The 15,033-nt window shown below is 32.4% G+C and overlaps 1 pseudogene; it reads left to right on the forward strand.

The window, feature by feature from the left end:
- Positions 1–11,558: 11,558 nt before the first annotated feature.
- The window catches only part of LOC105768152 (zinc finger CCCH domain-containing protein 11-like), a 32,086-nt pseudogene continuing 28,611 nt past the window's right edge, over positions 11,559–15,033 (forward strand).

Raw genomic sequence — 15,033 nt, forward strand, 5'->3', positions numbered from 1 at the left:
ACATGTCCGTTAAAAATAGACCAATTTGACCAATAAAAACATTAGAGGCCAAAGTGATCCAAAAAACAAACATAAAGGGCCAAAGTGACAAAACAGTCAAACGTTAGGGTCTATTTTTGGCATTATGCCATTAAATAAAGTAGAATTTTTCTAGGTTTTTAAGCAATTTTTGCGTCAATTTTTTAGGTCATTTTTGGGTGCCTTCATAATGCTTTTTTGGATTGAGTAAAATAAAATCAGTTAGATCTTCCAATTCTCTTCAAATCGGTATATTATGGGCCCAAAATGGAGTTCTGTAGCTTAAGTTATATCAAAAATACTAAACCCACACTATGTTGAAAGTCCAATACGCAAAAACTTGCCAAAAACAAAATTTAAGTTCATTTTTCTCCAATTGTTCCCTAAATCAATAATAAATTATGTAACGGCTTGAATTTCAATGGTGTCAAAAAATACAGTTTCAAAACCTCATTTCTATAAATCGAGTCTGTAAGGACGAAATATTAAGATTAATGAAGTTAGTATGAAAATATATTGAAGTTCGGGTAAGAAATTTAACCTAGAAAATAGGTAATTAAAGATTAGGGACTAAATTGTAAAAGTCTAATCACTATTGAGGTTTATTTTATAAATGCTTGGGGGATAACAATTATCCAAAAGGCCAAAATGATTTTTAAACCATTGTTTTCTTATTGTTAGTGGACTATGATGATGATATCTATTAATTTAGTGTGATTAAGATTAATGAAATAAATGAATATTAAATTAAGTTAATTAATATGATTAATTAAGGTTATTCAAACTTTAATTAATTTACATATGTGTCAGTTAGTGGATGAAAGGTTGAAACTTCATCATCTCCACCATCCACTTGAGAAAAAACAAAGAACATCTATGGTTGAAGCTTAAAACGTTCGACCAAATATTAATCTAAGGTAATCAATCTAGTTTTCTTTATTTTTATAGATTTATGATCATGAGAGCTTGATTTAACTAGCCTATGTATCAATTTTTTTAATTGTTAAGTTTTTAGTAATTTTCCATTATAGAGAAATTAATGAATTAGACTTGAATTTGATAGATATTGAGCTTAGATCATGTAAAGGACTAGATTGTAAAACTAATAAAGCTTGTTAGATAAATTTGAAACATTAAAGACCAAATTGAATAAATTGAAACCTATCATGAAATTTAATCGCCTATAAATGAACTATCATTTATAGAATAAATATAACACCAAGAATATAAGAATTAAGAATGGAGGTGTCCGCAAGTGCATAGATCAAATTGTAATATAGATGTACAACAAAATACCGAAAGGATTTCGAGGATTGTACCCAAGAGAGGATGAAATAAATAATGAAAACACTTTTTACAATAATAAGTCTAAGTAGTAATAATTATTTCGTATATTACAATTAACCATAAAATAGAGTAAGAGGAATAAAAAGAAATAAATAATGAGAAATCAACAAACGAACTAAATCGATAAACCAATCAGGAAGATTAACTCGACTTAGAGTTTGTAACTAAATTCAGATTAAGGTTTAGAGATGGATTAGTAATCGATTAACTAATTATTACCTCCTGAACTTTTAATTAACTAATCGATTGGTTGATACTCGCTTATCTCCCGACCTCACTTTCTCAACCAGTATGAATTATGATTTACTCAGTTCGACTTATCTTTCGACCTCATCTAGCCTATGATAACTTATTAGGGTTGTCAAGCCTAACAATTTAAGAACACATAATTTATACCAACTAATCCTTCTCATGAAACCCCAAATCCTCCATTAATCACATCCTCATCCACTCGTTAATCTCTTCTAAGGGATTTAGCCACTCATGTTATTCATAATCTCAACTCTGATTGAATAGACCATGTGAGAAACACGATTGATTCGGTGAAGAAAAGAGATTTGAATAATCATGGATTGAATATCGAATGGGGAACGGAGTAGCAAAATCTCTTGATTGGAATAAAGAGATAAAATGAATGCAAAGGAAAATAGAATCTGAATACTTAAATTAAATAAGCAAGTTCTTGAATCAAAACTGATTCAAGAACAAAAACAAGAACATTATGAAAAGCTGAAAAGAAAATAAAGCTAAAACTACTTCTAAACTATGACTTGATTACATTCAACCCCTAATATCTTATTTATAGAGATGTTGGCAGCCCGAATTAGGTCTTCAATACTTCCTAGGTCTTCGAATAAGCTTGATTGTGTGGACGAAAATAGCCCCGAAATACTTGGACAGCACGTCGGCCTTGTATTGCACCACACCTCTTGCGTGGCGCGACACAACACGCTTATATAGCCTTGTGTCGTTCTTTTGGTGCTTTGACGTCTTGGAAAGATTTTGTATCACTTGGCCTTTTCTTCCACGTCAATTGGGCCTTTATATCTCCATCCTGCACACTCAATTAAACCAATTAGCACAACCTAAGGCTCGTGTTGGCCTATTAGGCCACAACACCTACAAAATATGTTAAAAAACTTATTTTTTTATTAACTTTGTATCTTATGGCCTAATTATTGAAAATGTAAATTAAAATCCTAAATTTCCTAGAAAACAAGTTCCTTCAATGCAGAATTGGCCCAAATTAACTACTACATTTGACCGTTGGTCAAAATTATGCTAGGAATAAAAATTATAGGGTCCTTAATGAAAGAATGTGAAATCAGATTTTGATCCAAAGCTAGATATCAAAAAATGTGTGTATCTCGAGTATAGTGACTAAATTGAATAAAATGAAAACTATGTTTGTCTTTGTATTTGAATGTGAATTGAATCAAATTTGATATTGTGTTGTTTATTGAATTATTGAGCGTAGAAAAAGGCAATGTCAAAAGAAAGGCGAGAGTGGTCGTCGAGTGACGCAAGGATTTCGGTTTGTACTTTTATGATTCAAGATCATTATATTTATAAGCATATACATATTAAATTCATGATTGATTATCGAGTTAAGCTTATGCTTGGCGTATGAATTTTTTTGCATTTAATGGTATTGAATATTGGGAAATTAGACTGAATTGAATATAATTGAATAGAGTATATGATATATTTGATAAATGGTGTGATATAAATTGATGATGATAATGGTATGAATTGTGTTATGGGATATGGGATATATATTATATGTATTAATGATGAGATGAATTGAGAATGATGATAAATGAATTGGATTATATAGTGTAACCGGAACATTAGTACCCTATTAACTATTCAAGTAGTCGAATATGGTTGGCATGCTATAGGATTAGATTGTATATCGGTTTATACTTCGGTTTATCTGATGATGTACTTACGTGCTAGTATATTTGTTTTGGTTTATCCGATGATTCACTTATGTACTAGTATATTTGCTTCAATTCATCTGATGATGCACTTACGTGCTAGTATATTTGCTTCGACTTGTCTGATGATGCACTATGTGTACTGGTATGATTGCTTTGGTTTATCCGATTATGCACTATGTGTGCCAATATATTTGTTTAGGTTTATTCGATGATGCACTGTGATGTCAAATTGGTGTGTTGGTAGGTTAATCTATGTATCCGTTTTGAGTTTGAGTCAGGTTAATAGGGAATATAACGTATGAATTGGATAAATGATGTTAGAATTGAATTGATAATACAAATTAATATTATAAAAGCATATATGTGAAAAGCGATTAAAGACAACATGTGAAAGACTATGCAAACTGATTTATATGAGCCCTAAGGGTCGACATGGAACAAAATGAATCAATAGATTCAATACGAAAATGTAACACTGGTATAGTCAAATGGCATTGATTGAGAATGAGGATTGAGTATCACATGATTATATGCATATGTATTTGAAACATAAATGGAATTGTTTGTATACATGTTATCATAAAGCATGGCATTGAATGTTTTAATTGGTTATTAAATGAAATGATATATGAAAATTAGTATTTGAATGGTGAACATGTAAACTAATATACATGAAACTTAGCATACATTGATTGAATCTGTAACACCCTACACCCGACTCAATCGTCAGTTCCGGGTATAGAGCGTCTCAATTTAAAACAAGTCAATTTGGAGAACTAAATAAATCTAACACCTTGAGTTCAACGGGCTACTCTACATATTGTGGCATTAACCCAAAATATCAAATGACATACAAGCTTTAAGAATACCCTTTATTCGATAATACACTAAGTATAATTAAACAATGTCTAAACAAACATTTTGTGGAAGCCCTCTAATCCTCTATATATTTTTATAAAACATAAAATGTGCTAACATTCATATAGAACTTCAAAATACGTTTGTAATGACCCAAAATTCACGGGCACCGGAAAAGTATAATATCGGGCCTCCGTCTTAATAAGCTGAGTCTGAAAATAATTATTAGAAATATTTACTAGACTAGTTGTGTATTTAATTAGGTTTTAGATAGGTGAATTTAGCTTAATTAGGAATAATTAGCAAAAAGGGATTAAATTGCAATAGAAGTAAAAGTTTAATTATAAATTAAAAGAAAATAATAGGGACTAAATAGGCAATTATGCCAATTGCCAAATTTGAGGCGGCATAAGTATAAAAATCTGAGATTTTATGTGTTAAAAAATGTTATTAAATTATTATTATTAAATTAGTATTATTAAATTATTATTATATTTTAAATAAATAAAAAGTTGACAAATGTATGGTGTATATGAAGACATGTGGAAAAAATGAAATACATATATTAGTAATTATTACATATTTACTTATCATTTAAGTAAATAATATTAAAATATATTATTATTATTATTATTATTAACTAATGAATAAAATGAATAAAGTAAAAGAAAGAAACAAAGAAGAAAGAAACAGAATAGCTAGAAAAGAAACAGAGAAAGAGACGAAAACAGGGAAGGAAAGGAGAAAGAAAATAAAAGGAAAACTAGGATTTGAAGCTTGAAGTTTAATAGGTAAGTAAAATCAAGTCCTTTTCTCATAAATTAGATGTTTTGGAATCCTAGAATGAAATACTCTTGGATTTAAGTTAAAATTTGAAAGTTAATAGATTTTTGAGTAGGGTTTATTTTGAATAAATGATGGAATTGAGGGTTTATTTGATAGAATTTCTAGTTAGAGTTGATACAAGGATTAAATTGTGAAGTAAGCTACAAGTTTTGAATTTTAGGGATTAAATTGGGGAAAATTCGAAATTAGTGAAAATGCTGAAAAATTTGTAGATAAAATTTAGTTTAGAAGAAATTTGAATAGAAATAGAGTGTGAATTAAATTAGAAAAGTAGATAAATTTAGTTAGGATTAAATTGGAATCAAAGTATAAATTAGATAGAAATTTTATTATTATTAATTTATGTTGTAATTAATGGTGTAAATTATTATTATTTTCGTAGCTAACAAGGAACTCGAAGCATCGTCACATAAAGGAAAGGAGAAGGTTATTGAGGAATAATCGAGTAAATTCGGGTTTGTATTACTATAATTCAAGTTATTTATTATTAAATGCTAAATTTTAATTTATATGTGTCTAGTAAATGAAATGTGAGGTAAGTATTAATATTAGTATTTATATTATTATTAGTATTACTATTATTATTATGAGTGGGAGTTAAATTGAATAGTTGATATGAATTAATATTTGAATTGTTTGTTGATTGAAAGCGGAAATGAATTTGAATCGAATTGTGAATGGTATTAAATTGTATGGAAATGTATTGAGTTGTGAAAATGTGTGAATTTGTGAAATAATTATTGATTGAAAGGTGGAAAATGATTGAATTGAAAGTGTGAGAAATTGTGATTGAATTGAGAATATATGTGATTTAAATACCCTATTAACTAGTCGAAATTTGAGTCGGATATAGTTGGCATGCCATAGGATTGGAAGAGTTCAGGGATACTTCGACCTCGAGTCGATGAGACACTGGGTGTCACTATATGTCTTCGGATAGATTCGATGAGGTACTGGGTACCAACTTTCTTCGGCTTTGCCGATGAGACACTGGGTGTCAAGTATTGCTTCGAACTATCCGATGAGGCACTGGGTGCCATTCTGGTGTGTTTGGTTGGATCCGTGTATCCGCCAAAGTCCGAGTTTTGTTAATAGGGTAATATAATGAAATGATAAACCGAACGAGTTGGTCAACGAGTTATTGAAATGATATGAAAAAAAGTTGAATTGTGAATTGAAATGTGAAATGAGATTGAGAAATGAACCTAAGGTTCATGATTTGTTCAAACTCAAATTGTGGATATATGATATTGGTTGATGAATTGCTATTGTTGAAATATTGAATTTAAATTGTATATACGAATTATGCATTACATGTTTATTATTGTTATAATTTGAATTATGGTAATACCACTGAGTGTGAAATACTCAGCGTACGGTTGTTTCCGTGCGCAGGTCGATAGAAGTCAAAGGTCCCGGTTCAGCATCCAGATTAATCCCGACTTCAGCATAACTTTGGTGATGTATATTCTCCTTTGGGTAATGTGGCATGTACATAGGATGTGTATAAAGGTTGTTATGTTTTAATATAAATGGTTAAAAAAATGTTAGTATTAAAAGTTTATGAATTATTATGAAAGAAGTTTATCTATTTTGATTTATTTATTACCTTGTTAAATTTTAAATTGATATTATGTTGATTGAGTTTGATTAGAAGTAATTAGAATAGAAAATGTGAATGTGGAATGAATTGGTTGATTTGGTTATATTTGGAAAAGATATGATTTTAATTGCAGGGGGTTCTATGTAAAAATAAGCAGAAATGCTGCCGAAATTTTTATAAAATTTATAATAATAAAAAAGAGAGAGATGAAGTCAATTGGTAAACAAACATATGATTTTATGATTTTATTTCAATATGTTTGTTAGTTATTTAAGAATTTTTGTAAACTGTCTGATATGTCCGGTAATGCCTCATAACCCTGTTCTGGCGATGGTTCAGGGTTAGGGGGTGTTACAACGTTCATGACTAATTATCGTTGTTTTAAACAATTTGGCAAGATGCCCAGTAATACTGCTCGTAAGAGCCCAAAGGTACGGAAACAATTGTTCTATAAACAAGCTTTTAAATTTAAAACTAGCGGAATTCTAACATTTATCCTATCCCCAATGATTACATGTTACGAGCATAAATAAATGATGGCTCACAAAAAAGGTCGCAGTTCTGGCTAAATCCCTTATACAATCTTCCAACCTAATCACTTGAAAATAAGAAAAAAGAGACTAAGTAAGTTCATAAGAACTTAGTGAGTTTTGCAAAAGTACAACCTAGCAATCAGGTTCAACCAATACTGCATGACCAAGAATTAGACCATTTAAAAGACATACCACAGCAGGTGGATACAATTTTCTCTTTTCAAAGTATCCATTGACGAATACCATCCGCAAGTGGATACAATCAATTGGAAGATATCATCTGCTATTAGAAACCAACATTTGACGGACACATATCACGACGAATCTATTAGTATGTCACAATTTTAAAATAAATTTTATAACCATTTCACGGACTTTTTACACTTCATGCAAATGTCGACACATCATCTAAACACATTTATATGCCTTTATACAAATACACCCCCTTCCTTGTGCTAACTTCTGATCCTTGTTCTGAAGAACCAATATTCCATTTCCATTATGCTGCTCTATAGAGCCTGTAAACCAATTATACCCACCAAACCTCCACAACTCCTTCTTGTTAATTTGAACATGTAAGTGTTCCCCCAAAAGGTCGGGTATTCACCAGTCATGGTTTGTATTTGTTAAAGTATGCCCAAAGATCAATCATGAGATGGTTGAAATAACATACTTGATTTATCATGTTTATTAATATAAGGCGTTACCATTATTATTTCAGTTTCTTTTCTGTGTGCATAAATAAATTGTTTTATAGTAATGTCCTGAGAATAATATGATTATTCTTAAAAGGTCCTTAGTCAAGTATTATTGTTGGCTAAGACAACAATAATGCATTAAGACTAACACGTAGTTGATTGATGATAAAGAGTTGTCATTGATATGGAATGTCAAGATCGATGCATGAATATGTGTGTTAGAGAACAACATATTGGATTGACCCGTTATGAGTATGTTTCTTGGATTATTATGTAATTGTCACAACATTACTCATAGTGATTAATATGTATATGATCCTCAGACTTGAGATCATCATAATCCCAACATCGTGAGTTGTGTATTTTGATACAGTCAAACGTACACCGTAACTGGTTATTCTATAAAGGCTGATGTTGGATATACCATAATCTGTGTAGAGGGATATGGTTGATCGATATAGGATAAGTCCCTCCTACATAATGAGAGTAATATCTTAGGCCACTTGATTGAGTGAGACTAGAAATGCATGGCTATGCTCAAATAAGCTGATATGAGATGTCATGCTTATTTGTATATCATAGTCTACTTAAGATATCAAGGAACATGGAATGGACTATGCAAGGGTGACTATTACATGACTTGTGTCCAATCCAGAGATAAAGGACTTAAGGATTATTGCATGAAAAGGTTAATCATAAAAGGTTATGTCGAATCATGATTTCTTGTGACTTAGGTAGCAATAATGCATTGCTAGGTGCCACTCATTGTTTGTAACATTGGAATTATTCTAGTATTACTGCTAACGTTACAAGAACCTACAGGGTCACACCCTATAGTTGAAATGAACTAAATAAAACATAGTTAGTATTGTGTTTGGTTATTGCTTTGAATTAAATTAATTATAGAATTAATTATAGAATTCATTTAATTGGGTAATCAAATATCGAACACATTATATGTACAATGTTGTTGTACATATAATGAACATGAATTTGGTTAGTATATAAATCCAAATAAATATATAGTTTACCGAAATCATTATTATAATTAATGTAATTATAATTTTCAGTTTAAAAAATGTTGATATATTTATTTAATTTTAAGAAACCCTAAAAAGGGATATAAAATCTCGTTTTTCTTTGCTTGGTGTGTCTAGTAGCCGTCAAAGCAAAATCTTCTCAAAAATAGTTTTTGGGATTCTTTCCGTTTATTGTCAACAGGGTGGATTACGTAGAGGCTGGGGTCACGATAGATTGCTGCTAGATTCGATAGCAGATCAGATTACTCGTTGTCGAGGCATCGCTGTCTACTCAGAATCACCATTCGGTAATTTCGAAACCCCTTTTCACCCCGATTCATTCCTCACACATGGATCCATGGTTAGGATCACCGGATGTTTTATTTTTCCGCTACATCGTAGGGGTGCTGGCGTTCCAACAGTATTAAAGTGCCATACCAGAAGCAAAACATATAATAGTGTTTCTCTTTTCTTCTTTTCACCATCATACGTATCAACACTTCGATACCCCTTTTTATTGATCTGGATACGGAGCTTGTGTACCAAGGAAGGTGTTTTCATATTGATGCTCATTCAGGACTCATGTCTATGCTTTACTGACTTCAATTGTACATGCATCGTGACATACCAAAACCAAAGGTTAGGACATCTCACTTGAATAAACAGCAGGAAAGTTTCAACATGTTGATACAGTTAACATACACAAAGTACAAAGGAACTCACCAGAAACCTTCACACAAGGTTTTATCTACTCGACGAGTTCTTTTCCCTTTGCACTAAGACTTTCTCCCATTTATTTAGCAGCAGAAAGGTAAAAGAAGGTAGCTTTTACAAACTTAACGATCAGTTCCTCCGTAATCAATGAAGAACACTTTTCAGTTTTCTTCAATGATAACAAAAGTGAGTAGAGAAGATGAAAACTCTAATCCAAATTTATAGGAAAACTCTCCACTACCAGGTTGTCTTATTTATAGGAAAACTCTAATCCAAATTCTCACTCTATGTAACTCTGATCGTATCCATGAACACATGTTTCCACTAATTAATCACATCCTACGAGGTTCTCTAGGTGTCCTGATTATTGACACGTTACCTCCACTAGGATGCCACATGACTAAAACGTGTCCCACTCACCTCGATATCTAACTCAACTAATACCTTTACAGTAATACAAAACACGGGTGGTGGACTTATTAGTGCGAGGATCTGCCAAATAAGGATCTCGCCAACTATGGAATAAGAGTCTGCAAACTTGGCAAAGCTCAGTGAACTACTTTCCAAGGGAATTCACCAATGCCAACCAATCTAAATCTCGCAACTTAGGTGGTTTTGACAGAACAACCTTCCAAAAATACTAGTTTACCAAGTGAGGATGTGACAAATCTTTATGTTGATTATGTTTGATTTATGACTTGAATTATGAAAGTACCACTGAGCTTTATTACTCAGTGTACGGTTTGTTTATTCCATGTGCAAGTATAGTTGGATCTTGAAGTTACTGGAAGTGATTTAGCATCCAATCCGCAACCCTCGACTCAACAATGTTTGTATATTTGATTTTTTCCGATAAATGGCATGTACTTAGGTTTTAAAATTGATTTTGTATAATATGGTCATTTTGACAATTGAGTTAGTAATTGTTGAATTTAATATGGTCAAATGGTACTGTAAAATATATAAATGTGAATGTTGAAGTTGGAAAGAACCTTTGTATGCAAATTTGCTTTTAGATTGGAAGAATTGAGCTTATACCAAATGGTTATTGCACAAACAGACAATCACGTCGCCATGTCGGCCTTTAACGTTGCGACGAGGTAAGTCATTGAGTGGCATCGTGACCTGGAACCCTCGAAGTCACGATGTCAACCCAATAGTTTTGAACTTGTACAATTTGGTCCTAATTCAACCTCAGGTTAGCAAAAGAGCTTTCATAAGCTCGTACAAAAATGATTATGTATCATATTATGAATGATTATTATAGTTATTTTCATGATGAATGATTACATTTTTAATTGATCGTAGTTGCTTAGTCAACGAATGTGGATGTGGCATCTCGTAGCTTGGACCCTACGATCTGGTTGGGTATGGGGTGTTACAAATAAAATATAACTATAAATACTATAATTAAGAACATAGATAATATAATTCAAGGTGAGAAATATAAAAAATAATTGAGAAATTACTCACTTATCAAATTTGTAACTGTGGAAGGTTAAATTTATTGAATTATTTAGAATTAGGATCAAAATAATAGAATAATTAAGTATGAAGGACTAAATGAGTTATTATACAAGTTAGAAAATGTCACGTTATCATTTTCCCCCAATTAATGGAGATTGACCAAAACAAAAACAATAGTGACAAATTTGAAAATTTTAATAGTCTGGTGACCAAAACAGAAACACACTTATAGTTTAGTTTACCCTATAATTTTATATGGATTATTATTATTTGAAAAATCTTATTATAGGTTCTGATCATATGTGCTTCTTTTTTACAGAGAGCCTAAAACTACTCATAGCCCCTCCCCAACCCATAAAAAAAAAGGATAAATCACTTCAACGCACTCGAACTCGCATCCTCCTGCATTAGCAACAATGCCCATGCCAATTAAGCTAAGACTTAATCGATTATATGAATTATTATTTACATTGTATTTTAATTATATTTTTCGTATCATGTGTCAAAAGAGGATGGCTTTTGCGGTTTATTACAACCACATCCTTACTTTTCCACAAGTTGTGACAATTGTCATACCTTTTAAAAGTAGCCAATCTCAGATGCTCTACACAGTCGATAGCCCTTAAGAACAAAAAAAATATTATTTCAGATAAGAAAATAGATCAATCAAAACATTTTTTTGGTTTTTTTTTGAAGATTTAGCATTTAGGTTCAATTGATTAAGAGAAAAAAGAAAAAAAAATGGGGAGAAGTTTGTAGTTAATTTGATGGTGATAAGAGATTCTGTTATAGCAAGCCTCAAAAGTAGAATTAGCGAAGAAGCAGAAGACTGTAGAGGACAAGACCTTCGGTCTAAAAAATAAAAATAAGGGAAAAATGTTCAAAAATACGTCCAAACTCATAATCAATCCGTACAATCCAAACCTAACCCTAGTTAAGTCTCCCAAAAGGTTTCGATCTTCCCTTGGTTACTCCTTTTCATTATACATCTTCAGTTATAGATGTGAATGATCAATGTCTTCTTTATGATTTATTTTCCCCTTTTCTTTTCATTATTTAGGAGAAAGAAAAGAAACTAGAACCTGAATTTTTGGAGAAGAATAATATGATCTAGTTTGTTTTACATGATAAGTATGTATTATCTATATTCTCTTTTCATGTTTAATTAGTTCTATTGATTGAAACTTTGTGTCTTTAGAAATTGAGAAATTCAATGAAAAAATAAAACCAATTGGATATATAATTTTTTTCTAGTAATCAAGTTTTTAACTAACAAAAAAAAAAAGAAAGAAGAAGAAAAGGCCAAAGAGAATGAGCTCAATGACTTATTCAAGATTGTTGTTACTCAGCCGATAGTGCCTATTGGTAATTTTCCTATCATTATCTCTTTCCTTTCATCTTGTTTATCACTGACTTAAATTCTTAGATGATGGTTTTGTTTGGCATGTTTTTACTATGTTATTTGCACTTTAAAAAAAACGTGTGTAAAATATTTGTGTGACACACATGGCCTAGCTGCACAGCAGTGTGTCACTTTTTATTTTAGGTGCAGGTTACACACTGTCTGAGACACGGCCGTGTGTACCAAGTCAGTGAGTAACTCAGTCTAGCACACGATCGTGTGACCCAACATCGAATACACACAGGGTCTAGCACACGACCTGTGACACGGCCGTATGACCCTATTTCAAATGTACACACAGGTGAACAAACGGGCTGAGACACGATCATGTGACCCCACTTCGAATGTCCACACGGTCTAAGCTATGTCACATGGGCTGGCCACACAGCCGTGTGACCTTTGTTTCTCAAATTTTCATGTTCTTAAAATTTTCTGAATTGTTCAAATTGATCCTCGATTACTTCCAACTTATTTTTAGGGCCTCAAATACTCAATTTAAGGCCCAAATGTGTATTACTGCCATGATTAAATTAAGTAATTAGAAATTAATTTGGAATTTGAATTATTATTCTATTTTGAAGTTAAACGTTCTATTTTGTACAGTAACACTTTGTAACCCTAATCCAACGATGGAGACGGATTAGGGGTGTTACATCAATGTTCACAAAAAAACTATAACCCCGCACCTACTAATTTCTCACATTTTTCTCTTAAATCTATCAAAATTTTCAATCCACTCTAAAAAATCCCTCAAGTTCTCTCTTAAATTTTTTACTAAAATTCCATTTCTATCTAAATTCTATTTTTTAAATATTTTTAAGAAATATGTTTTTAATGTTTTGTGTTCTATATAATTTAGCAATGGCCAGGTCTCTAATCCGTCTTGGTAACAAGCACATCTCTATCATTCAATTGCAAAAGGTAATAATAAATTTTAATATTGTTTAATTTCTTTCTTTCATTGATATATTTTAACTTCACATTTTTTATAATTTTTATGTAAATAGGCGGAAAATTAAATTTTACAAAGCCATATTCGATATCTACTCAGTCCTCCATCACCGTTGATCAAACCATACTTAAGGGAAGTCTATATTTGGCACGTGGCCCTTGTAGGCCGAGGGTCTAAGTTGGACTTGAAACTCATAAGCGCGTTGGTGGAGAGGTGGAGACCAGAGACGCACACATTTCATTTTCCATGCGGCGAGTGTACTATCACTCTACGTGCATTTACAGTTGGGGTTATCGGTGGACAGGTCAGTAGTCACTGGTTTTGTTCAGTTTGCTGATTGGGGAGCCGTATGTTTAGATCTTTTGGGTACGGTTCCAGAGACGATTGACAGAGGTCTGATTGAAATGGCTTGGATACGACTGAAGTCAAAAGAGAACGATACGCTCGGGCGTAAAAATCATCCATCTAAAGTGGCTGCTAAAACTCATCGATTTTAGAGTAGCGGGAGAACTCAGTTGGGGGTCTGCCGTGTTGGAGAAATTGGTGGTTGCCTTTTACTATTACAATCATAGGCTCGATTCCAGTTTTTATTTTTATGTCCTCGAGCAAACTACCTGTATACATTCTCACTCATAACAAGGTAAAATTCAGTAGTGTATTACCATGATAAAATTGATTTAAATTTAAATTATTACGCTAATAAGTTATTTAAATAGGTGGAACCATACGCCGAGTCACGTGGGATTACCTACTGAGCTTCAAGATATATGACTTTTATTAAACCAACGGTCATAAGCGAATGTATGTATTTATTTAATTTTAAACTATATACAGATAACATAGTCGATTTCGTATTTAGTAGTATATATAACTAATGTCTTTATCATGTTAATATAGTTTGAATGGACACCATACGAGGATCCGACAATTCGAGCAGTAATCCCCGATGAATTATTTGTGAATCCAAACACCTGGCACGTTAAGGTCCCATTGGTAGTGTACGCTACCATTGAGATGCACAAGACTGATAGAGTGTTGCGAAAGTTTGGATTTCGATAGTCGATTCTCGTGGCACATCAAAAGCTTAATGATCTGCATCGTATTGACTTATAACATCCAGATGAGAATTGGTTGGTATTCCACTTGCAACATATCAACATGTGGAATGATCGTTATGATTTTTTACCTACTTGCAAACCAATTATCATTACGGAGTTAGCATGCAATCCAGAGTACATGCCAGGGTTTAGGATTCATGGAAAGCCATATTTGTACCGCGAAGAGGCGAGGCGTCAACATCCCATAGGAGTAGGCCACGACGGCCCCCTTTAAATCCTAGGGTTGGCGAGGCGAGCCCATCATCAACACCCATGCAAGAACCAACATCGATGGCCTCAGTACTGATGCTCACACCAGCCCCATTCAATATTTACCGTCTTATTCTAGTGCATATTCTAACCCTATCATCTTCACACAATCACCATACGTTGCACCACATTTTTCTTCTTCTAGTCCTATGTTAGGTTGGACTGTTGGTCGTCAATCCTCAATGTTTTACATGTCGGGGCCAACTCATTTCCCGATGACGGTGACGCCGATGACGATGTATAGGCCATCTACGTATTAGACATTG

Source organism: Gossypium raimondii, chromosome 4 (genome assembly GCF_025698545.1).
Source record: "Gossypium raimondii isolate GPD5lz chromosome 4, ASM2569854v1, whole genome shotgun sequence".
NCBI lineage: Eukaryota > Viridiplantae > Streptophyta > Magnoliopsida > Malvales > Malvaceae > Gossypium > Gossypium raimondii.